Source organism: Eupeodes corollae, chromosome 1 (assembly GCF_945859685.1).
Source record: "Eupeodes corollae chromosome 1, idEupCoro1.1, whole genome shotgun sequence".
Lineage (NCBI taxonomy): Eukaryota > Metazoa > Arthropoda > Insecta > Diptera > Syrphidae > Eupeodes > Eupeodes corollae.
This window is the reverse complement of record NC_079147.1, coordinates 197268905-197296721: the sequence shown is the minus strand read 5'-3', so window position 1 is coordinate 197296721 and position 27817 is coordinate 197268905. Positions and strand designations below refer to the sequence as shown.

At 31.9% G+C, this 27817-nt stretch overlaps 1 protein-coding gene across 1 annotated transcript in view; it reads left to right on the top strand.

Moving 5' to 3' along the window:
* LOC129939311 (neural cell adhesion molecule 1) overlaps positions 1-27817 on the top strand; it is a 296828-nt gene that overhangs the window by 267330 nt on the left and 1681 nt on the right. The window lies entirely within an intron of this gene.

The following is a 27817-nucleotide window of genomic DNA, read 5'->3' as shown; positions in this document are numbered from 1 at the left end:
GGAAAACTTGCAGAGCGTGCAGAAATGGTCCAAAAACAAAGAAAATGGACGACTAAAGTTACATGATTTTAGTATGTTGATTAAATATTACTACGACAATTACCCAAGATTGCTAAAAATCTAGGTTTTAAAACCTAAAACGAAACTATTTTTAAAATATGTATGGCATTATTTAAACAATTAATAAACCACCAATTGAATACAAAATTAAGAAATATAAATCCATTTAAGAAAATTGCTCAATTAACTTCTGATCAGAAGTAATTGTAATTCAAGGTCCCTAGAATCTAAGCCTAATGTTTTGAAATGTCCTTACGTTCGTTGGTTCGTCTGTACGTTCGGAAATAATTGTTTAGCCTACTATATTTCAAGAACTAGCCAAGGAAGGTAAATTATGTTTTAAAAATAGTAAGAGCTTAAAATAAAAACTGTTCCTCGTTTTTTGAAAAAAGTGACTAATTTGGTTTACCCCAAATATCTAAAAAAAAAAAAACAATTATGCTACCGATTTATTAAACCACAGACAATTGGTATGAATAAAAATAAAAATTCGAAAAGCACTTTTTTATATAAATCAAAAAAGATAAAACCAAAAATGTTTCATCGAATATTCTACGAAAAAACAATTTCAGAATTATTATATGTTACTAATTGATAAGTTAAAAATTAATTTTTAAATATGTGATAAAACGTTCATAAAAATAAAATTAAAATTATTTTTAACAAACAAATGAAAATCTCATAAGAAACTCATAATGTTTTTTTTATTAATTCTGTATGTATGTCTTAATTTCTGTATTTCAAAACACTGAAAACTTAGAGTACAGAACTAAAACGCTGTTAAAAAATTCTGTTTGTCATAATTCTGTATCAGTCTGTCTTTTTGGGCACCTACAACCCAAACCTTTGGGTCGATTAAATTCAAACATGGCTTTAAGAAAGTTTTTTTTAAAGATAAAAAAAAAAATATGTTCGTATTGCTTCATAAGGATACCCTCAATGAAACCTTTATTTTGTTTTCAAGTTTTCTCAAGAACTAAAGAACCGATTTTAAAAATTTTGTTTGAACAAGCTTTAATACTGTCCTAAAAATATTTAAAGTTCTAAAATGCCATATAATTACTTTTAATATTTTTTAAAAAACACAATTTATTCTTCAAAATTCTATTATATTTAAAAACCTCGTCAATATAAGTTGTAAAAGGCTGCATACTTAAAACGTTTTTAAACTAAAATTGTGTGAATGCGAAATTACAAAAACCGCTATAATGTTTTTCGAAAAAAAAATAAAAACACGGGCCTTACTATGTAACTCGATTCTACAATGAAATTGCTCGAATTCGAAAAATCAGTACTATGTATCTATTTGACTACTTTCGAACGAACGAGAATCGAATAGTAGTGCCAACTATATTCTTATGAACTTGTGAATAAACGAGGAACTACGTAACTCGAAAGTAGAATTCAAAACAAGGAAAAATCAAAAATAATCACTCAAACGAAGTTTTTTTGTCAAGGTTTAAGTAAAATGGTAAATATGAGTTCCATCTACCACCCCAACTACACCTGGAATTCGTGATTTTTCCAAAAATAGCGTTTGAACTTTCGCTTTTCTCCTCATTGATTTCAAAATTCATCATCAGCGGGCACATGACTCTTTCGATTGAGGCCAAAACTTCGGCAAGTATTGTTGACATGGTTTGCTGTGCAATTTCAGCGTTCTTCTCGCCATCGATTTGGTTTTGGTAACATCCTGTTGCCAAAAACTTCAATGCTTCTGATAACTTAATGATAACCCAAACAGCATTTTGTCTTCTGCGTGTAGTCATGTCGGATGATATGGTGTTAAGTAAGAACATAAACCCTTCTTTAGAAAAACGATAGTTCTTAACAAAACCAAAACAAAAGTATGTATGTACATATTTCTCATTAAGAATGAGTCCAAACATTTTACCATATATATATATATATGTACAAACCTTTTCTCAATCAGCTCCATTATTTTGAAATTCTTCTGCGTTTAATTTGCTTGTACCGTTCTTCATATTCTTGCAAATTAAACCAAATTCCAACGGTTTTCATTTTTGTTATAATTATTCTTGTTCAAAAATTTGATGTTTTATTTTTGTTTTGTTTTTAAAACTGTCAAACACCTCGATACTCGTTCGAAAGTAGAACATTTTTTGAAAACAAGTTGGTATAACCGGCGTTCGATTCTACTTTCATACGACTCGAAAGTAGAATCGGAAATGAGTTTCGAATAGAATCAAAAGTAGAATCGAGATACATAGTAGGGCCCCAGGTTGGGATGCGACCCACACTGATAACTTCCTATAAAGTCTGTCAATTTGTCTGGCTTAAAAGTTTGTAGGTTTTCGTGTTGTGTAAAAAAAAGTTGTCGGTTGAATTATTCATAGAAATTTCAAAATTACAATATTTTACACATAATGAAATGGTTTTATTTCAAAATCTAGTTTTGTTAACGAGATTTTTAGCCAAAAATTATTTTTTACCAATTTGAGTAGCTTTCCTTAAAAGTTTTTATTTCTTATTTCAAGTCAATATTTTTAATTGATCACGAGATATCAAAAACCAATTATCAATTTTATTTTTTGTAATTTTATTTATTTTATGAAAATAACTGTCTGTTGTATTTTTATAAAAAATATTGAAAACAATATTTTTCATAAGTTAGAATTAGTTGGAGCCATAATCTCAAGTTTTTGAAAAGATATTTGAGTCGGAAATCAATTTTTACCAACTTTTGTTAATTTTGTTAAGGTTTTTAATTTTTTGTAGAAGAACTGTCAATTCGATTTTTTGCAAAATGTTACCAGATGTTGAAAACGTTATTCTTCGTTACACTAAATTGTTTTGGAGATAAAATCATTTTTTTTTGTAAAATTTTCGAGATGACCAATATTTCGTTCAGTTTTTTTTTTGATTTATAAAAAACCTTTGATTGGAATTTTTTCCAAAAATATATTTGTTTGGTATAGTATTACAATACATAATATAAAATTTAATATAAATCTCTATTATTAGTTCGTGAGATATTTAGGGCTAACCAAAATGTTTACCTTTTTTTTCAAATTGCTATGGTAAAAAAAAAACCACAAACTTAGTTTTTCTGACAATCTTTTCGGCATTATTATCTGTATAACAACATTTATTTGAAGTCGATATCTCTACTGGTACTTGAGCTATGGACAACGAAAAAACATTGAAAACGTACCGACGTACGGAAATCACTTATTTCGACTTTTGGGGCTTTAAAAAGTCGAAAAATGTCAAAATTTTCAATTCTACAAATTGGACCGATTACATTAACTTCCTATGGAAAGTCAATAAATCGAGGATTTTTCAACAACTAAATTGCATTTAACTTTTTGAACACAAACTTTTGTTATTGGTTAATTTAGTCGCTCAATTTTTCAAATAATAACCAACATTACGTGGTTAAATATTTTTCAAACTATTCCTTTAAATATTAAAATACAAATTAAAATCTTAAAGGACACATTTATTATTTTCAAAATGTAATCTGTACAAAAATTCCACTGGACATAATTAGCATCTTACTGAACAATATGAACAACTTTTTTTAAGGAGACAAGTTATTAAATTCTGTAAGGTCCTGGATCACTATTCATACGACATATTATAACAGTTTTTTGTTTTGCTTGTGTTGTTTTTATTGGTTAACATTTCAAACAGAAGATGAGGTTAAAATATCACTTCCAGCGTATTGATACGAGTATATCTTAAATTAAATGTTTACAAAACAATATTAAATACTTTTTTATACGAGGATTTTTAACATTCTAAGGTTTAAAGAGGGTTTTGTGGATATATTTTAATTAAAATATCCAAAATTATATTTTTTAACGAAATGTAAAGAGATCTTAACTTCTTAATTCATTATTGCCTTGCTGTTTAGAAGAAATTACCTTGGATATTTTCTAAAAAGAAGATAGAACATTATTTTTTACTATTATAAATAAATAAATTGGGCAGCGAAACAGTCCGTTGTGAACCTGGGCCTAGTGACTTACAACTCTCAATTCCTGTGTGCGAGTACTGTTGTCAGGAATGGAATGGACCTACAATTTTAGGCCGAATCCGAACGCCTAATTTGAGTAAGCACTTTTTCATGACAAGAATTACTCTTGAACGATATGTCAATTGCTCGCAAAAGGCAGTACCCTAAATTAATGTTTTTTTAAATTAAGGTGGCACAGGCAGGGATTGAACCCAAAACCCATTTCATGACACTCCAACGCACTTTTTTTTTTTTTTTTTTAATTCATTTTTATTAGTTCAATCTTAAACCTATCTTAAAGCTAGACAAAAATTCATGAAACTAGCCTAATTATCCATAACTTACAACTAACTTAATGGTCCCATACGGACACTCTAAGCTAAACTATAACACTAATTACTAATGCCTTTCGGCCTTAAGATCTATTTTACTTCAATTTAAATTTTATTTGTTTTGTTTTTATTAGAAAAATTTTGAAAAAAAACTAATATCAATAACCTTTTTTATTTATTTTTACTTACAAACTACTTAAAATAAGGTCCTTAAATAAAACTTAAAACTAACTTAAACTACCTATTCTACCTATAAACTACTTAAAACTAGAACAACCACAACAGCAAATCTAACTATCTAACATTTTTGTTTTTCATTTTTTGTTGTCTATTTTTTTTATTTTTTTTTATTCCATTTTTTTTTTTTTTTTTATGTTCTTTTTTTTAATTTTTTTTTGTATTTTTTGTATTTTTTTTTTTTTTCTTTTTCTCTATTTCTTTTCGTGCCACCATGCCTGTTCTACTTAAAACTAAACCCTAATACTATTAACTAAGTATGTAAGCCGGCCAAGGCTTAAAACCCCATCCCGACTACCCACTATCAAGTGCCGATTGAAGCCACCAAAACTGGTTCTCCTGCTTCACCCTATCCAACGCACTAACCATCATGCCACGGGTACTACTGTTTTTTTTTACTATTATTTTCTATTATATTTTGAATAAATTTAGTATATATCAAAAAGGACGAAAACCGTCTAGCATACTATTTTCTGTTTTTGCCATCCACTAATTTTTTTTGTTTTTGGCTCCATTTATAGAAATAAACCCAGAAAAAAGTTTTTATGTTTTGGAGAAAAATCATAAAACTATGATTTGTTTTAGGTATTGAAAAGAAAATTAAAGTAGGTATATGAGTTGTATATGCATATTCATTTCTCATTATTTTAACAATGTAATGTCTAATTTTTACTTAATACTGACATATAAACACTTAGGCATTTTGAAATATCCTGGCTCCTTTTTCTGGAAAAATTTCTAACATTTCTGGATGAAATAACAAATATTTCTACAATATTAAAAAAAACACTTTTTAAAACTTGTCGTTTGGTTGAGGTTTATAAATGCATTATATTCTAAGGTTATTGCTATAAGAATACCGAACTTTTTGAAAAGTCAAAAAAAAATATTAATTTTGCATGAAACTTAAACATACCATAGTAAAATACTTGACCAAAAAAAAATTAAAATTTTAATAAAAATAAAAACAAAACAAAATGCACAAAGTGTGCGAACTCTCTCTAAGTGTGTGGGAGAGATGAAGTGTTGTATTCCAAAGTTGTCGGTAAACTTTTGTATCACACTTTGCCTAACTGCACCTATTCAATGGAAAATAGAGGATAACGAACTACTAATATACATTGTAGACATTGTAGAGTGCGAATTGAAGAAAATGTCGCAGCTGTATCGGCCAGTATTAATAATGCCCATCAACCGAAAACGAATCGATAAATTCGTTGCCGTAGCAGCAATTGGGCCTCTGTTACTCAACAACTGGAAAATTTTGCGAAAGGATTTAAGTGTGATGCCTTTCAGAATACAGCTGTTGCAAAGAAGCCGAAGGACTAACTGCGACTTTAAATTTTTGGTGAATGGGATCTTGGAAAGTTGGCCGAAGATCCACTTTTTTACCGAAAAATTGTGTTCAGCGACGAAGCTCTTTTTTGTCTTAATGGGTACGTAAATAAGCAGAATTGTCAATTGTGGAGTGAATTTCAAACAGAAGCATTGAAAGAGCTACCAGTTCACCCAGTAAAAGTCACCGTAGCGTACTTCTTTACAGATGATGCGAATCGTAACGCAACTATGAATGGTGAGCGCTACCGTGAGATGATATCCAACTTTTGTTTGCCCAAAATGCAAGATCTTGACTTGCATGGCATATCTTTTCAACAATACTATGCTACATGCCACACAGCACGCCCAACAATGAACTTATTGAGAGGCAAGTTCGGTGAAAATTTTATTTCGCGTTCGAGACCGGTCAATTCGCCTTTGGGCAATGTTTTTGGGGCTATGTTAAAGCTCATGTATTTACAGACAAGCCCGTTTCAATTGACACATTGGAAGACAACACTGGATCATTTTTTCATAAAATACCGGCCGAAATGTTTTTAAGAGTATGCCAAAATAAGACTAAGCGGATGGAACAATTGAGGTTCAGTCAAGGCAACATTTTCATAAAATAATCTTCAAAGATTTCATGCATTTTTCTGAAGTGTATGTGTTTTTTTTTGAAAATCTTTCCTATCGCTTTTGAAAATTACCCTTTAGTTAGTATTTGATTGTGCCTTTTAAGACTATTTATGATTTTTCTTAATATTTTTAGGAAATTGGTTTATAAATTGATAGAGAAGCTAAAATACAAATACTACTTGAGCCGACTAACAATAATTTGTTGTGAACTTAATTCGTGGTTCCGGAATAAAAAGTTTCTTTCTAATTTGATAAAACCGTAACTTCTGTTTTTTAATAGTATTTTTCAATTAAATTTGGAGAACAAATACAAAATACAAATACTACTTGAGCCGACTAACAATAATTTGTTGTGAACTTAATTCGTGGTTCCGGAATAAAAAGTTTCTTTCTAATTTGATAAAACCGTAACTTCTGTTTTTTAATAGTATTTTTCAATTAAATTTGGAGAAAATTTCAAATTTATTGAAAAATCTATAAAAGTTATTTTATCAGTTTAAATTTTTAAAATACCACTGCTTCGCTGATTTGTCAAGAATTAAAGAAAAAAATAAACATAACATTTCCAGTCATATTATGTAAAAAATAACTTATTGAAAGATAATTTGGAAGACAATTTATAAAGTATTTCAATAAATTACCCATGCTTTTCTCGAAGTGTAAAAACAGTGTGTTTTTCTTGATTTAAGGCGTAGATGGTAATTTCCTCATATACCAAAGTAAGAAGTTATATTTTGACAAGTTTTCTCAATCCTAATCAAAGTTAAGAAACATCGTCCATAATCCTGTCTCATACTCGAAAACACTTAAACACAAAATGATATCTTTATTTATTATTGTTAAACACAAAAAGGTTCAATTCAAAATTTTGTTATATAGAGAAATCATTTAGTTGCGTGTTGAAGGCGGTCTAGAAGTCCTTAGAATTTTGACCTTCCTCATATAGCACTGTCACTCATATACATATATATACAAACCACCAAAACTTTGTATAGGCGAGGTGTATAATGTGCATAACTTTTAATGAAAGAATTCTATTATAATGATACTTAAATTGATAATAAATGTATTTTTCACATTTTGTGCGATATCAAAAAGGAAATTAGTATCTAACTTGTTGGAATTTTTGTTCCGTTGTTGTTGTTTGTGAGTCCTTTTGAAGTGAGCAGTTAGTTTTTTTTGTATTCTTTTGTCATTTAACAATACCAAGAATTGCTATTGTCGTAGTTGTTGTTGTTGTTGCCGTTTTTGTTGAATTGAAGGCGATAAAAAAGTCATGTAAAATGTTACACATTGAATTGAGTGCTTTTGTTGAAGGTAATTTATTATCTTTTTATACCTACCTTGCTATTTGGTAAATAAAACGTGTTGGTCATTGTATCAATATATTAATGTCATTTTGGCCAGGACCAAAAAGTCACATTGTAATCGAAAATTAACTACCTTCTCTTATTATCCTTATTATACGAGTGCTGGTATATGTTTGTTGGGTTTGGTGTGAATGTTCTTTCCTTTAGGACATGTATATGTACTTATGCTTTGACTTTGGGTTCTTGGGGAATGGAGTTTTATGGGCAATTGACAAAATTTTCGAGTAATTGGGCAGACATGGAATAATAAAAGAGGAATGTTTCGAGTGCAAGAATTTAATGTTTGCTTGTTATTGAAAGTACATACATACATAAGAAGTAAGGTATTTACGACAAGTGTATTGATTGATTATAAGGAATATGTTTAGGAGAGTATCGTATCACATGTAGCAGTATTTTGTTCTAAGAATGTTGGAAAGGGTATGAATGTCAACAGTCAGTACCTGAACATATTTTCAAGGTTCAATTGATGGGAAGTATTATGGGAGGAGTCTTTATAGGAATTTTTACTTCTTTTTTGGTAATGAAGGTATGGTTTAAAAAATATTGTGTAAGATCTTGAAGAGTTTTGTGTAATACCGCAAAGTTTTATTTAAAGTATACAAATAAATCATTAATAATGATAAAAGCAAGGTAAATGGTGATTTTTTAAAGCTCTAGGAATTTTAAACAAAAAAAACACATGCAATGCATGAAATCTTCATTTGAATCGATAGTACGGTCCATATAATTTAATGTTTGAATATTATTTTATGCAAACGTTGACCTTGACTGCGCCTAAAATGGTCCATCCGCTAAGTACAATTTTGGCATACTCTCTCTCACATTTTGGCCGGTATCTCACGAATAAAAGCTTCAATTTTGTTTTCCAATGCGTTAACTAAAGCGGGCTTGTCTGTATAGACCTGAGCTTTAACATAGCCCCACAAAAAATATCCCAAAGGCGTTAAATACCATGATCTAGGCGGCAAATTGACCGGCCTCGAACGAGAAATAAAATGTTCACCGAACTTGCCTCTCAATAAGTCCATTGTTGCGTGTGGCATATGGCACCTTCTTGTTAAAACCACATGTCAATAGACCATTCACCTTCAATTCTTGCACCACCTTTATTTTGAAAGGCATCACTGCTGCGACCGGCGACGAATCGATAATTGATGGTCATCATTAACACAGGCCGATACAGCTACGATATTTTCTTCAGTTCGCACTTTACGCAAGCGTGAATGAGAAATTTTATCCGGAATAGGGTGAAATCTATCAAACCCAAAGAGAACTCATGGACTGATTCGAGCTGTATAAAGAGGTTATTAGGTTCAGAGATGTAAGTTTCTGGTCATTTGTAAAAAACGTACGAAACACCGCATCATCCTCGGTTCCAACGCACGTCCACAAATGACAGTCCCTATATGTAAGTAAGCTCTATTGATAAAGCCAATTTGCTAGCAGCACATTTTGCTGTTAATTCGACGCTAACGGATAGTGTCATGAGTCCTCCTGTTCTTGAGAGCGTAAATGATTTTATGGGACGAATCATCTTTTGCACTCGTGTAGTCGCAAGATTACTGAAAGACCTTGACATGCACAAATCCGTTGGCCCGGATAGAATTCCCCTTATCCTTCCCGAGTGGATGGAAAACTACATTTGTCCAGCCTGTCCCAAAAAAAGGCGAATTCTCCTCCCTATCAAACTATCGTCAAATTACACTTAGTTCCCTTCTTTCTACGTTCATGAAAACGCTGATTAATTTTCAGCCTAAGACATATCTTGAAGAACGGAAGCTTCTTAATGACCGAAAGTATGGCTTTCGTAGCAATAGGTCCACTGGTGATCTCATGGTTCATCTCACCGAACAGTGAAACAAATCTTTACATAGTCTAGGAGAAAGTAAGATTATTGCACTTGATATTTCAAAAGCATTTGATAGAGTTTGGCACCAAGCTCTCTTATAGAAAATGCGTGCTTTTGGTATTGAAGAATCTCTTCTTCTTCAGATTAGAAATTACCTTTCTAACCGTTCAATACAAGTTGTATTACATGGTTTCAAGTCTGAAATTCATAAAATAAATGCTGGTGTCCCCCAGGGCTCCGTTTTGTCTCCGACTCTCTTCCCTTTATTCATAAACGATCTTTTGTCTGTCACTTCTAATCCATTAAACTTTCTCGCCGAAGACAGTACCTTCAGCTTTTCATATTCGTTTCAAGATTCACATCCTTGTCCTTCGTATGTGGAATTTCAACTGCAGCGTATGATAAGCTCATTAAATTCTGATCTTGACATGTCCAATGGGGAATCAAAAACTGTGTAGAATTTAATGCTTCGAAAACTCAATGCTGGCTCCTGTCGTTAAAGCGTAGACCCCCCCCCCCCCCCCGATGCCGCTATCCATGAGCGGCACTTTCATACAGCATTAGTTTGCTTTAACTTTCAGTACTCGGTATGAATATCACAGATCACCTCTTATGGAACGATCACATATTCGATATCGCCAAAAATGCTGCCAGGTGCTTAGGATTTCTCCGACGATGCAAGAAATATTTCAACCCTTCTGATCTGGCTATAATCTACAAAGCTTTTATCCATCCAAAGCTTGAATATAATTCGCATATCTGAGCAGGTGCCCCTAAAACAAATTTATATCTCTTGAATAGAATTCAAAAAGGGCTTTAAAAATGATAGCCGACAGAACTATAATAGAAACATTTACATCGCTAGAACACCGTCGCAATGTTTCATGCCTTTCGTTGTTTTATAGATATTTTTACAAAAAACGTTCTGTCAAATTAGCCAGTTGCATTCCACCCCTTAAACAATTCAGCCGTAATGCTCGCACTTCTTAAAATGCTCATCAGTTTACCCTTGAGCTCAGTTTTGGGCGTGCTGTCAAGTATAGAGATTCTTTCTTAAATCGCACATCGAGAATGTGGAATGCTTTGGCCAACTCTGTGATTCCCTCCCATTTTGATGTTCAGAACTTTAAGACCAATGTGCACTCCTTTAAATCCTTCCCTATTTTCCTAACGCTCGCACTTTGTTTAAATATAAACATATATAGGGTACTAATAACCCCTTGAGTGCTTGTGAATTAAAAAAAAGGGTGTTGGTGGTTTAATGTCTAACAATGTAAATTTGGTGCGAAATTTAGGCACAATAGCCAGAATAGTCGGTTCAGTGGGTCGATTAAACTAACCATAAAACGGAAGAAGCGTGCGATGAACTTTCTTAGCAAAGCACGCATTTGATAATGAAATTCAATTATTTGAAAGCGTTAGTTAAATTATAGATCAAACTGAAGATGTTTGACAGTGAAACAAACTTTTTAAACCAGTGTTGACAAAAAAAGCTAAGACATCACCTTTTATTAACAACAAGTTGGCATTCTTATGTTTCAATTCAAACTATAAATACACAACAGTATTCTAAACCAGATTCCACACAGATCAGTAAGTCCCTTAGAATTCCTTAAAATAAATCATAGCAACAAAATTAGCTTTAGCCACTATCAATGTGTAGATTGAGTTTTGATCAAACAAAACAAAAAGATCTTTTTTGTTCATCTACTCTGCAAAGAGGTTTTTTCATCAAATTTATAAGAATTGAAAATGGAAAATTGGTTCCGAAAACCTAACATTAATTTTGCGTTTTGAGATATATACAAATAAATAACTTTTCTTGAATCAATCATCAAGTTTGTTTATTAGAATAATTACTAAACGCGGACCCATGTGGCTTCCTTGAGGAACATCGGTGAAAACTCGAATTTCGTGAGATTTAACATTTTTGGTAAAAAAGCAGGTATTGATCACATACAAAGTTTAAAGTCAATCTAAATGATTAAAATTAATGCCTAAACTACCTATCTTTTGGATCATAACTTTGTGGTTGACTTGACCTAAGGCTTTGGCGATGTAAGTTTTGATAACATCACATTGGAACCCACCTGCAAAGCAATCACGACATAATTACTGAAAATCGTAAGATTGGTTTGGAATAATTTACAGGAGACAAATGTATGTTGATCTGATGAAATCATTTCTTTGAAAAGATAGGATATTTTTTTTTAAATTTTTTTTTCTAATAATTTTGCAGATTTTTGAATAGGAAGTTTGCAAGCCATTTTCTAATCGTTTACAAATTCACGTTTCTTGAGTGAAGTATTAAATACAAATATTAAAAGTACTCGTAAAGCACTTGGACACTTTTTTAAGACTTAAACGGATATTTTATCAGGACTTGGTTTTTTTGAATTGGAAAATAGAATACAACAAAGCAGATTTATTAAATTGAAACTTGGTTTTCTTTATTCGGTAGACAATCTTCTGGAATTATTATTGAAATAAGATTTCTGGGACATGACCGCCAAGGATGGCCGGATGTACTCTGAAAGAATTTTGTCTTCTAAGTGGTTGATCGTTTTAGGCTTATTGGTGCAAACTATTCACAGAAATCAGTCAAGCCTCGGCCAATTCATGGCTCTTTAAAATGAAATTGTGTGGTTATTGTTGTTCATGTGGTGAACGTAAAAGCTAGTAATCATGGCTCTATAGTGGCTACAATTTACTGAAATATTCTGGCTGCCATATTTTTTTACGGAAGTACTGACAAATTATTCCATGAAACCATAAAGTGCAACAAATATTCAGTTTTTGAGGATGAGGTCTTTATTAGAACTGAAAGGAGGCTTAAAAACAGAAACAAATTAATTATGTCCAAGATCTTCAAAAATAGGGTAGAATCAATTAAACTAAAAATATATCCCTTGCATGTTTTGAAAAAAATTGTGTGCAAAGATTCACTCCATTTCTACTATTTTGCAAGTCTCTTCGATGCCAGTATAAAATAAAAACCTATCAACAGATGTGACAGCTTACATCTTTAGAAAAACGTATTGATTTTAAGCTGATTTTCTCCCGTCTCATTCCTACTGTACAGTTGAAGAACGAAAGGGTGTCCGATACTTGAAGCAGAAAACGAATTTCGCGTCATTTATTAGTTCTAATAGTGCCCCCGGAAAAATGATAATTTTGGGATAGCTGATATGTTGGAGTTATTAAAAATGGTGTGCATTTTGAAGGAACCAAGCATTTTCAATATTGAGCAATATTTTGAAGTAAATTCTGATTTCCGAACCAAATTATCTTCAGTGCTGAAGTTCAATATTATTTTCATGGCAGCGTCCAAATTTAGGATTCAGAAAATGAGCAATGCGGCTGTTTGGTGCAGATTATGACCTAACGAGATTTTTTTTATATTAAACATGCACTCAAGGGGTTATCAATACCCCTAACATGTTAAAAGTTTAAACATAGTATGAGCTTGAGGAAAATAGGGAAGAATTAAAGAAGTTCATATTGGTCTTAAGGTTTTGATTATTAAAATCATAGGGAATAACAGAGTAGGGTAAATCATTCCACATTCTTGATGTGCAGTTAAAAAAAGATTCTCTATACTTGACAATACTTGAAAAATTAAGCTCAAGGGTAAACTGATGAGCGTTCCTGAAAGTAGGCTGAATTATTTGAGGGTAAAATAAAACTGGCTAATTAGACAGAACACAGTTTGTTAAAATACCAATAGAAAAACCAAAGGCATGAAGCATTGCGGCGGTGCTCGAGTTAAGTTATTGTTTCGGTTACAGTTTTCTCGCTTATAATTATCAAAAACTCCTTTGGGAATCCTGTCCAAAAGACTTACATTTTTTCTAGAGAAAGCTGCTCAAATATTCAAGTTGTAAAAATAAATAAATAAATTGGATGGCTCAACAGTCCGATGAGAACTAGGGCCTAGTGACGTACAACTCCCAACCATTCCTGTGTGCGAGTAATGTTGTCAAGAATGGAGGCACAAATAAAGGCTATGTAAATCACAGACAAATTAGAAGGGTTCAATAATTTTTCACCCACATTTAAATCCCAAGCATATTTTTTTATGAGCTTAAGAAACCATCCAACATAACGGTTAGAAAGGTAGTTTCCAGACCATTTTTGATAAGAGAGCTTGTTTCCAAAACTATCAAATGCTTTTGAAATATCAGGTGTTATTTTCTCTAAAATGATGTTAAGATTTATTCCACTTTTCGGTAAGATAAACCATCAGATCAACGGTGGTCCTATTGCTACAAAAACCATACTGCCGGTTTGTAAGAATCAATAGTAAGAAGCTTCGAACCTATAACCTGATAATTAATCAGCCTTTTCATGACTTTGGAAAGAAGATATGTTAGTCCAATGGAACGATTTTTAGAGGAGGAGGATTGGCCTTTTTAAGAGACAGGCTGTCCGGGCCGGTAAATTTATGTAAGTCAAGGTCTTTAAGAACCCATGCAGCTGCTCAAGTGCGAAAGAAGATTCTACGCACACAATTTACGCTCTTAAGTACAGGAAGGTTCAAAACGCTCTCCAGTAACATTGAATTAACAGCAAACTGTGCTGCAAGCAAATTGGATGTATCAATCGAGCTTACATTCGACGTGCCTTTGTGAACGAGTTTTTGAACCAAAGTTAACGTCACTATCGAGGAAGCATAGGGATTTTTTCTTTAACTGTTTTTTTTTTTGGGCTTAAGAAATTTGAAGACACGCTTCAATGCTGTGATGTGCCTAGAGGCAATAATACTCTGATTGCGTATTTATTAGGTTCAGAGATAAGAAACAAGTCTAGGATATTGGCGGATTGACCTGCAATGACAGGAATTTGAGTTGGCTCGCAGAAAAACTGAGTTAAATGATTTCTCTCAGCAAAGACTTGCTCATTAACGATTTCGGTGTAAGGATAATGGGCAAATGATTTAGACAGACCAAGCAACAAATTCGTTAAAAGTTAAATTTCTGCCAAGAATTTGATTGTGAAATGCTCTGACCAAAATTTGCTTTCAACAAGGAAATTCCCTCTATTATACAGCTAGTCAATTCCTTACCGTGTTATCAGTCTTTTCCGAAAAAAAAATAATTCTTTTATAAACTAATGGCTTCTAAGCTTTTAAATAATCAAGGGTCTTGAAACCCCCTTTCAATAAACAAATACAATTTCTTAACTAAATCACTTCCTGATGGAACTATGGGAATTTAAAAAAAAGTAATTTGACCTTTTATTGTTTTCCATTTTATTTTTTAACAAAAATCATTGGAATTTGCTTCCAATTTATTGTCAATTGGTCAAAACAATTCGGCTATGTGTCAAATAAAATAGATTTCCTCGTTGAATGAAGTTCTTCTTTTTCAATTTTTGTTCATTTCCATTTGAAAAATTTCATTTTTTCTAATTTATTTATTTATTTATCACGGGTTATTTTCCATCGAAGCTATTGTTGCGAGGTTTGGCTTCGGATGATGGTTTGATGGTTAGAAAAATATCCTCAACCTATACAATATATCCTTGTTCATTTTTTTCATTTTGTTTTTTGCACTTTGCCTGCCAAATATCCCACAAATTGCAATTTTGGCATGTCTATTGAATTAAGTGGTTTTGTGTTTGGTATTCCTGCTGGTGGTGCTGTTTTCAATGGTTGTGGCATTGACTCTCGCTATATACTCTCCTCTACTTTTATATCTAGGATATCAACGGAAAACTGCGAAATGGACATGTCCTGATGGCCTGGGAAATAGAATTTTCTATAGTTTGTGTTTTTCCTTGGAATTTGTATACGTATTGTACTATGTACACTGCACCGACCGCGACCGTGCCAACGTGTATAGGTTGGAGCGGGGACGCGGGGATACCCGCCTTGCCGAACGCTATCAGGTATAAAAAAGTTCTATTCATACTGAAATGGTTATATCTGGATAGGAGGGGGCTAAAAAAAAAGAACATGACAAAAATCTCCACAGATTTTTTCCACGTAGCACAGGACAAAATGAAATTGATTTAAATTTTTCTATTTTTTGAATTTGTTGGATTCGTTTTTGTGTTGTTTTTGAACGAGTGTATGAAGGATTTCACATTGAGAATTTGCCTATTTGAATCATGAATTGTAGAGACAGATTGATTTGTACACAATTCAAGGCGGTTTCAGATGAGATATATTGATTTGTGGAATGAATAACAAAATGAATGCGAGTCGGTGCGAAAAAGGGGTCAGGGATTGTTGTTTTTCAGTTTTTGTTTTATATTATTGTTTTTGTCATTTGTGGTGGGTTGGAAAATAGAATTTCAATGTATTTTGATTTTTATACATTTTTTTATAATTTAATTTTTATAAATAAATAAAATAAAATTCTAAAGAACGCGGGAACAACATTTTATGGTAAATTTTTATTTTATATTGAAAATTCAATTCGACATACGAGAAGGTAAGTCAGGTGTGTGTTTTTCACTTGATTTATTTTTCGGAATACAATACAAAAAAATAACAAATGTACCTACGTTTATTTGATTGATTAATTTAATTGGGTTTTGTGTTTGCGACGGTGATATTGATTGGAATTCGGTTTTCGGTTTTCGTTTTTTTTTATTTTTCTTCATGTATTTTAAAAGTTATTAATAATTGAAAAATATTGGTTTGACAAATTTTAACAAAATAAATAATTGTTTTCTTATGATTAAAAATGTTGGTTCAAGCATGAACTTCTAACTGTTTTTAAAAGGGTACAAAAATATAAAACCTGAAGCATACTTTTAAATTTCAATATTTTTCGCTTATTGATGAATTGTTGACAAAAAAAAATTTATAAAATATAAACTCCATTCCATAACTTTCGCTTTTAAAGCTGTCATCTTTTAAAGGTGACTACGATGTTACCAAAAATTTAATCGAACGATGAATTTAACTCTTCAAATTCAATATACAAAATTTCGTTTTTTTTTTAAAGCAACACTTTTCCAAAGGACCAAGTTGTCCTTAATTCGAATCTTGCCCTAAAATTTTCTATCGCATTAGGGTCCTATTTTTTTAACCAAAAACTTTTTACTTTTCAAAGTTGAACTTTTATTTTGCAAATTAAGTTTCACCAAACTCAAATTTTTGTTAAGAAGTAATTATTGAATTGAAAAGTTTTTCTCTTTGCAAAATACATTTCACCAAACTCAAATTTGCAAAATGCAAAGTCTTTTCTGAAAAGTGAAAAGTTGTGTTATTTTGCAAAGTATTTGTTCGTTTTGTTTCATGAAACAATAAGCTTTGCGAATTATTATAAGAATTTGAAAAGCTTTTCAGGAACAAGCAAAAAGGAATTTTTATTTTCAAATAAGAGTTTGATTTGAAAAGTTGTCGAAAACTTACAATAAAATATATGAATAGTTTTGAAAATGAAGAAATAAAACGAAGTTAAGCAACAATGGACATAGGCTATTTTTTGTTTTATTTTGAAGAATTTGTCAAAGAACATGAATTTTGAATTCTAAGGTGAAAGCGTTATTCATCTTAATTTTAAAAATCTGAGAACTAATTCCGATACAGGAAATAATATTCGACCTGAAAAAGTTTTTGATTAACAATAGGTTCAATCGAATTTGTGTTGTCTAAGATTGAGAATAAGGTACAATTCAATAGTCATTACTTTTCAAAGTTGCTAGGCTCCAGGTTTTTAAATATCCACCTTTAAAAATGCCAAAGACAGCCAAACACCTATAGCCTTAACATCTTTGTTTTAGGTTTTCTTTCGCATTCCTTAACAATAAATTGTGTAGTGATTATTCAACGTTCAAATCTTTATTTTTGTAGATACAGTTTCAATCATTTTTGTATCTGAGTTAGTTAATGGAAATTCTTATAAGTTAACAGTCTTTATTTGGCTCCATATGAAGTTTCGTACAATCTTTTAAAATTTTAAAAAATACGCTTTGAAAATAATTTCTAGTCCTGATTTCGAACATGAACTTCGAACTATCTGCTCAAATTAAAAAAGAATACAGTTTTGAACATTATTGAAATATTTTTTAAGATATTTCAAAAAATTGATACTATTGATACACGGAAAGAAATACATTGCGACTATTACAATGTCAGTATGGGTGTAAACGCAATACTGTATGGCTTAGAAGATTTCCATTGGAAAGCATAGTTAATTTGGCCACCCTGGGAATAGTAACGTCGACAATAGTTATAGCCGATACGCCAATGTCATTATGGGCGTCAGCCCCTACTGACTGGCGACATCCACAACGCTCAGCAGAAAAGTCAGTAGTACAGTACAGTAGTAGAGAAAAACTAGTAGCATTGCGACATCTCCTGTAAAGTATGGGACTGAAGGCAATGTTGTCTCGTCAAACGTACTATGTGCTTATGTGTTACAAGCAAAGATTGTGGCACCCTACAGTAAAGTATATAATCCCATACTTATAGAAGTTGTTACAAGACAATGTAGGAATATCAATGATACTTTTTTAGTAGGGGTCTCCAGGCCATACTAGCTTGTCATAAAAGCCCTACACTTCTTTCCGTGCAGAAGCTACGTTTTTCTTCTGATCTGCTATATGCCCAAAGCTTCAGTTTGAATTCCATCAAAGGGCTCGTTTATAAGCTCGAGTAACAAGCTTTTTACGAGCTATTTCGTCATCTGATTTATTTATATTTAATGTAAGCCACTAACTTTTTTCAAAAACCCTAAGCCCATGTCTCTGGCACATTGCGAAAGACCTTATATAAAAAGAAAATAATAGATCACACAATTTATTTATTTATTTATTTATTTATTTTATTTCGTGATTGCTAAATAACTTTAAGATACAATATCTTATAAGATAGTTATAAGCTAATTTTACAGAGTAGAGCAAGCAATTAGTTAAATTAATATTAAAATTGAATCAAATATAATTAAACGCTAATGAGAGAGAGAAAAGAATATATATTTATGTATAATACAATTTTTAAATTTCATTTAAGTATTTACTGAAAAATGACTTTTTAAAACCTTTTTAATTCTTGTTGTGTTTTGAATTTCTTTAATATTGCGTGGTAATATTGCTCGGATGTTAAAAACGAATGGCGAGGATGAATCAGTTGACGAGATCTATGCGAGGTAGCAAAACTAATTTTGCCAAAACAGTATTGTGGTTGGCGTGTAAGCAGTATGTCAGAGAGCAAGATCAAACTGCGAAGTTCAAGATAATTTTCAAACGGATTATCCAGCAGCAGCGTAGCAAAATCAGATATTCTATCGTATCTTCGTAGGCCAAAGACGTAACGAACAGTACTATTAAAGGCAACATTGAGTTTACGTTCGCTTACGTAATTGCACTTGCAGTATATTTCGCAGCCATATGTCAAAATCGGTAATATTAAAGTTTTGGCAAGACGTAACGAACAGTACTATTAAAGGCAACATTGAGTTTACGTTCGCTTACGTAATTGCACTTGCAGTATATTTCGCAGCCATATGTCAAAATCGGTAATATTAAAGTTTTGGCAACGTGTTTTTACCGGCTTAAAAGACTGGCTAACCCATAATGCACGTAGAACACCATATACTTTACCGACAAGTCCATTTATATGATTTTCCCAAGTCAAAAAGCGGTTAAAAGTCACTCCGAGATTTTTGGCAGTTTCAACATATTCGATTTTAGCATTGCTCAACATAATCGGCGGAAAATAATCAAGATCTAGACTCTTTCTACATTTTGATTTTTTTGGGTTCAAAATAAGACCAATTAATTGGGACCAATTTAAAATTTTTTCAAGGTCTTCATTGACACAGAAAGCCACATGCTCAATGAGTCCAAGTGGGCAGCTTAGCTACAGCTGAACGTTATCAGCATACATTTGACAAGAACAATTATCAACCAAGGATGGAAGTTCATTGACGTAAATTGAGAACAATAGAGGACCCAATATGGACCCCTGAGGAACACCAGAAGCAAGCGGCAAAAAATTAGACAAGTTGTCACCAACTTGAACTGCTTGTGTTCTATTAGTCAAATAAGAATAAATAACCTTCGTAGCAAATGGTGAAAAATAAAACTTCGGAATAAGCTTTTTACATAAATTGAGATGGTTAACTGTGTCGAAAGCCTTTGAGAAATCAAGCAGAACCAAAAATGTTAACTCATCCTTATCCAACGCTTGCCTTATGTCTTCAGTGACGTTCAAAAGTGCTGTGATGCAGCTGTGCTTTTTACGAAAACCAGACTGTTTAGGTGTACGCATAGAACTCGCCGTAAGATAAATATTGATTTGTTTCTGCAAAATTTTCTCAAAGACTTTCGACAAGTAGGAAAGGACTGAGATAGGCCTGAAATCAACGCCTTTTGCGTTTTTTGGGAGTGGAATGATTTTGGCTACCTTCCACAGTTCAGGATACACTCCCAACATTAAAATCGTATTGAAAGCGAACGTAAGAGATGGCAACACGATAGGCAAAATCATATACACAAATTTAGGGTGAATAGAATCCAGTCCAACAGCGTTTGACTTAACAGACAGCAGACCTTCAACAACATCAGCAGTATCTACAGAGCAAAAACCAAAACCAAGATTATCTGACTGATCCGTAAATGGTAAAATTTCTGATGTACTCGACGAAGACACCAGTGTCGATGGCAAAGAGGCAAAGGTTTGGTTGGGTGTATTAACATCTACAACCTCAGCTGCCACGTTTCTTGACTTTCCAATACCAATATTGCGTAAGTCCTTCCACAATTGTCGCCCGTTCAATGAAGTATTAAGCTGATGAGAGAAAGTTTGTGATTTGACTAATCGTATTTCAGCAACAACTTTGTTACAAAGCAAACAATACGTACGTCGCAACTCAATCAACCGATAACGCTTCCAATTGTTGTACGCATCATCCCGTAGTTGCATTAACACTCGTATGGTACTCGTAAACCATGGCTTATTATTTGGTTTTAAAGTTTTAGTTTTTAATGGTACGGGAGTGTCATACAGTAGTTGAATATTTTGAGTTAAGAACTCCATCTGTTCATTTGAAGATGGCATATAAAAAACACGATCCCAACTAACGGCCATAGTGTGCTCTTCTAAAAGCTGACCATTTACGTTGTTAAAAAAATGTAAATATTCAATGCAGACAAATACATCCCTTTCATCATTTGATTCGCTATATTTAGCATATTTTAAAATGACTTCTATTTTAAATATTCACACAATTATTTTCATATTTCCCAACTTATTCAAAATTCAGAAACACCACAGGTCCTTTACGTCAATCATGCATTTTAAAATTTTATTAATTTTTAGGCAACACAAACAAATTAAAATAATTTCAACCTATAACATCAAACTATTATTAATCATGAACTTTTTAACAAAAGTCAGCACCGCACTAAATAATCTAATTTTGATTGTTTAATGAAACAAAAAATTGCAAACTCAATTTTTTCACAATTGTTGTATTTTTCAAACTCTATAAACTAAAATAAAATCCAATTAAAATTCTATCCAAAAACCACACGCACACACACATAATAACAACAATATTCTTCTTTCACTGAAATACATACAAATAATGATTAGCTTCTAAAAATTGTATATCAATTTATTTTGATATTGGTTTATTATTTTCAGATTCATTTTGACAAGATATATTTGTAGATAATTGGGTGCAAAAATCCAATTAAAATGTTAAATGTTCAACCACAGGCAGTTTTTAGGAACATAATACTGCAACTGGAACTGCATCGTGTGTTTATATGAATAGATTGGACTCATTAAATAGGAAATTGAAATATTTATTATATATAATTTGATGGATATAATATTAAGATTAATTATCAGTAACACGGACCGTGGCATATAAATATTTTATCGATTCTTGGAAAATTATTATTTTAAAACTTAACATTCAAAACTGCACAAATATCTTCAAAACGGAAATTTTTGGATTAAACATTTAATTTGTTTTCTATATTTACTGCAGTAATTATCAAAATGCAGTAAAAATACCAAATACGGTGCGTGACTGAGTCGCAGAAAAAAGCTAATAATATCCAAAGTATCTCGTAAGAAATATTACCATCATTTTAAGGTTAAACAATATACCTAAATAACTTCCTATGGGAAGTTAAGAACATTGAATTAAATTTAATTGGGTGGCGCAACAGTCCGTTGTGAACCAGGGCCTAGTGACTTACAACTCTCAACCATTCCTGTGTGAGAGAACTGTTGTCAGGAATGGAAGGGACCTACAATTTTAGGCCGAATCCGAACGGCTAATTTGAGAAAGCACTTTTTCATGACAAGAATTACTCTTGAAGGATTTGTCAATTCCTCGCAAGAGGCAGTACCCGCGAAAATAATTTTTTTTTAAATTCAGGTGACACTGGCAGGGATTGAACCAAAGACCTCTTGCATGACAGTCCAACGCACTAACCAAGTTAAGAACAAGTTTATCTTAAACTAGAATTACACCGTCAACTTAAAGGGTCAACTCAAAAACTCCCTGGAACAAAAAAAAAACTTTATAAGTCAATGCTGAAAACGAATGACAGGTCAATAATGTCCTAAAATGCATAAAAGCGCATGTGAGTCAACGTGATTGATTGTCATTGTCAATTCGTTAATTCCGAAAATTATGACTAAATTATTTGAGCTGTTAGTAAAAGATCGTTTGTATTTTAGTATAAAAGGGCATATTTGCGTTGAACAACATGGGTTTATGCCAGGCAAGTCTCATGCTTTATTGTTAATATGTCGTCGATTCATTAGAATCTGGTTATCAGGTAGATACTATCTACACAGATTTTATAAAAGCATTTGATTCTATTTGTCATGAAATGCTTTTAGTTAAACTTCGAGCTTTTGGCATTCACGGATTGCTTCTGAAATGGATTTCCTTTATAAAAGAACACAATGCGTGAAATTGGGGAAATTATTCTCCAATATCATACAAGCTTCATCAGGAGTTCCTCAAGGTAGCCATCTTGGACCACTTCTTTTCAATATATTTGTTAATGATATCCCCTCTCTTCTTAAAAAAGCATCTTGTTTGATGTATGCTGATGACATGAAAATTTTTCTTTGTATCAAAAATAGAATTGATCAGCAAAATCTTCAAAATGATTTAAATGTTTTATTTGATTGGTGTGATAGGAATATCCTTCCATTAAATATCACAAAGTGTAATGTGTTTACGGCACATCGTATTTTAGTTCCTATGATCCACAACTACAATATGTTCAACCAGATTCTTGATCGCAAATCTGAGATTCGTGATCTTGGAGTCATTTTTGATCCGAAGTTGTCTTTTTCGTTTCGCAAGGGCTAATTCAATGCTTGGTTTCGTCAAGCGAAACTGCAATGATTTTTCTAACCCTTATGCTCTGAAATCAGTGTACATGTCATTAGTTCGTCCGATCCTTGAGGATTGTTCAATTGTTTGGTGTCCTTCTACTTCCATTGGCATAACTTGTATTGAAAGAGTTCAAAAGGCTTTCACAAGATTTGTTGTTAGGCAACTCAAAGGGAGAATTGATACTTTTTCATATCCGTCAAGATGTTCTTTGATTGGACTTGATTCTTGACAAAAAAAGGCGTTCTGTTCAATGTGTACCGTTTGTCCATGATGTATTTTCATACCGTATCAAATGCCCACAAATCATTTATAATTTTGAAATCTATTTTCCGGAAAGAAGATTCTTCGTCTTTTCTTTAACAATCCTAAACATAGATGTAATTATGGTTGCAACGAACCATTTTCTAGATGCATACAATTTTTCAGCACTATATGTAACGAACTTGATCTTTCTACAAACAAATGTGAATTTAAAATCCAATTGCAAAGCATATTATAAATTAGCTTTAAGTATTTAATTATATTTTTATATCAAAATTGTCAGTAATCTATTAGATTTATATCCGTATATGGATAAATAAATAAATAAATAAAATTAGTATGTATATGAGTCAACATTACATATTTAAAGTCAATTAGAGTTTAGAAATTAATTTAATTTCCATATTTATTACTATAGAAATAAATTAAACATATGTTTTGACGCAGTCATTGAAATGACCGATAGTTCCGAAAATTAGTCATCGTGTGCCAATATCATTGACTCACACATTATACTGCCAAAAAATTGAGTCAATGCGTCAATATGCTAGGCAAGGGGTTGACAGCATTTTATATTGACGATCGCAAAAGTGCCAACCTTGGACCGGTTGTGACATCATTTTTAAGTCACAGAGTCAACGCGTTGACTGTCTTATAGTAGCTTGAGCTTTTTTTCTAAACTAATTTCTTTATAAAAAAAGTTTCGAATGAATTTCCTTCGAAAATGTTGACCCGTTTTTGGAATATCGAATTTTGAAGAAAAATAATTAATATATCCCAAAAATAGAAAAAAGTTGACATTTTTGATATTTAAAAATTATTAAGACACATTGTTTGAGAAGAAAAATCTTTATAAAAAGTGGACTATATCCAAAAATTCTGTTTACAAATGTTGTTATTATTTTATTTTAAAATTGTTAAATTTACTTATATTAATTAATTAAAAAAAAAAACTTTTTTTGGAAAATAGTTTTTTAATCATTTTTTCTTATATAAAATTTCCAATTTAGGTTTAAAAATATTGGTATAGTACTCAGTTGTTTGAAGTTTATTAATATACGTTTTACATTGTTGTCCGGTTTTGGAGATATCGAATTTTAAAAAATAAAGTTATGTTTTTGAAAAATAAAAAAAAAAAATGTTTGATTAAATTAAAAGTGTCCAGACCAAGTAGCTTACTAAGCTGGGTTCGAATCCTAGTGAAGGTACAAAAGTTTCTCAATTAATATAATTGAATATATGTAATGTTGTGGTAGCACAAGCAAGTTTTAACTGACACAAACCTGGTAATTTGCTCACATTTTAACTTTTATCAGTTATTTTTAAGGTTTTCCGATTTTTTACCAAACAATTTGTGTAGAGACTGCTGTGGTTTTTAGAAATAACACCTAACGCGAATCTGCTGAAAACCTAAGATTCCAAGTTTGAAATCAATATACACAATGGTTAGACGCAATAGTGGGTGACATTTTTTCGACTTCTCTACCATCATAAAGTAGTTTTTTTCAATAAAATTCGTGATGGTTTACAAAATCCATAAAACCTTACTTAAAAAAAATGTAAGGTATTTCTTAAAATCTTCATCTTCATTTGTTTCACACAAATCTTAAAAGAAAACGCGGAACCGCTAATGTTAAAACGGTTTTCAACAGAAAAAGGTAAGAAAATGCTTTTTTTTCCTTACCACGAGACCTTCAACACGGAAAGAAGTGTAGGGTATTTATGACAAGCTAGTAAAGCCTGGAGACCCATACTAAAAAAGTATCAACTTCTATAAGTATGGGATTATGTACTATACTGTATGGTACCACAATCTTTGCTTGTAACATTTTAACAGCTTGTTGCAGGTCAATCTGTCAAAACCCTAGATTTGTTTTAGCGCCTGAGCCTAATAAATATGAAATAAAGGTACTACTGCCTCTAGGCACAATTGTATCATGCAATACAATGGTCTAATGTGCTTGGAGAAAAATTTCTAGTGTCAAAAATGTTAGTTAAAGAAAAAACTCCTTTGCGTACAGTAAGGCGGTACAAAAAAAAACAAATGGGTCTGTCTCAATAAATTCTTCAAAAATTTTTACTAATCTCCATGCTTTCTCGATAGTGACCTGGATTTCAACTTAGATGTGGTTATAAATGGAATTTTTTGAGGAATGAAAAATACTTTCCCTAATATGGTAAAATCTATCAAACCCAAACAGAACTCATGCTTTGATTCAAGCTGTAAAGAGGTGGTTAGGAAAAAAAATTTGAGTTTCCGTTGTTATAAGGCCACTGAGGAAAACCGAAACAAGCTCAACAAATCTTCTAATTTTCATATTCGACGAACCAAATTTTAACATGACCAGAAACTACGGCCAAAAACACTACGAGGTCCCAAAGGAACCACCTCATCCTCAGTTCCAACGCTGGTTCACAATGAAACTCATAATGTGAGCCCGATTGATGAAGCTAACTTGCTTACAGCTCAGTTTGCTGTTAATTCGATGCTACCAAGAATACCATGATTATTCCTATTTTTGAGAGCTCAAACCCACTAGTCCTTATCCATCCTTTCTGCACTAAAGCTCTTTTTTCGAGCGGATGAAAAACTGCAGTTGTCCAGCCTGTCATCTTCCTTTTCCAACTATTGCAAAACATCACAAACGCGCCTTCTTTCCAAGGTCATAGAAACGTTGATATATTATCAGCTTAAGAAGTATATCGAAGAACGAAAACTTCCTAATGAGCAGCAGTATGACTTTCATAGCAATGTTTAGACCGTTGGTTTAATTATTTATAGTATTGCATATTTCAAAAACATTTTATAAAGTTCGGCACCAATCTCTCTAATCGAAAATGCGTGTCTTTGGTATTGATGAATCTCTTATTCGTAGGATTAGACACCACTCTTTTACCCGTTCAATTTAAATTCTATAAAATCGTTTCAATTCTAAGACTCATAAAATAAGTGCTAGATCTCTGTTTTGTATCTCCGACTCTTTTCCTTATACTCACGAACGATCTTTTGTCAGGCAATTCTAATCCATCAAACTGTTTCGCTGACGAAATTACCATCAGCTTTTCATACTTGTTTCAAGATTGAAACTAAAACGGCAGTGTTTGATAAGCTAATTAAGTTCCGGTATCGGTCGTTAGAGCGTAATCCATACCTGATTCCAACATTCATAAGTGGAACTTGCATCCTGTAAAATAACCAACTTTTGGAACTCAATATGTGTATCACAGATCACCTCTTTGATATTTGCCATAAACCGCAGGAATTTCGCATGTCTTTTGTTGTTTTATCGATATTATTTACAAACAGTACGATAGCTTTTCAGCCGCAATACTCACAGTTTCAGGAATGCTCATCAGTTTACTCTTGAGGTCAATTTCAGACTTATGCAACAACGAACTCTGTTTTTCCCTCTCATATTAATGTCCAGAATCATAAGATTAATATGCACCGATATTTCCTTTCAAATCCTTCTATATTTTCCTAACACTCGCACTCCGTTCTGAAACGTTAAAATTCTAAAAGTGTGTACAATTTAAAAAAAAAATCCTGTGAAGTTCAGATATTGTGAATTTTGCCGTACTACATGAATGTGGAATATTTTGCTTATCTCAAAATTTCTTACCACAATTTACATACACACTCTGAAAAACAATATGCATTCAAAGGTCCCTTTGGATCAATGACTACACTTTCCTATTTGTTAGCTTTATTCGTTATCCCAGTAACAGAAATAAAATATAAAAAAAATGGCTGCTATTAACAATCATAAATTTGTTTCCGCTAAAGTGAACAACAATATCGACAAGGAAGGGAAAAATAAATCGCCATGGTATTGAATTTTTAAAATATCGCTTAAATGTTATGATGCCTTCTTTTGAAGATTATAACAAGTACTCAAGAGTTTTAATTTCGTCTTGAAGGTATCTTCAGGGCATCCAAGCAATTACATTAAATTGTATCTTAAATAAAATGGTTAAGAATTAAGAAATATACCCAAGCAAATGCAATTTAACCCCGAATCAAAAAAATAAAAAAAAAACCTTAAGAACGGGTTAACTGACGAGACATTTTCCAAACTTATTTCGTATTATTTTTCAGAAAATACACATACTTTGTACATAGGATCAATTTCTACTACACGTGTCAATATTCACAAAGAAAAAACTCTTATGTTTTTCCTTGTAACTACTTAAAATAATTTATTTTCAAGATTCTAATAAAAAACACGAAAGCATTTAGAAACATCCTCACCCAGGACATGCAATTATTTTAATTACAAAAACCATGTTCCTTGAAGTAATAAAAAACAATAAAATAACTTTATCATTGCTTTTTGTCTCGTCAAAAAATATCTGAGAAAAGAAGAATTAATTTTCCGCTGAAAAAAAAAACAAAACATTTCAATCAAGTTTCGCGTCTTAAAAGAAGAAGAAAA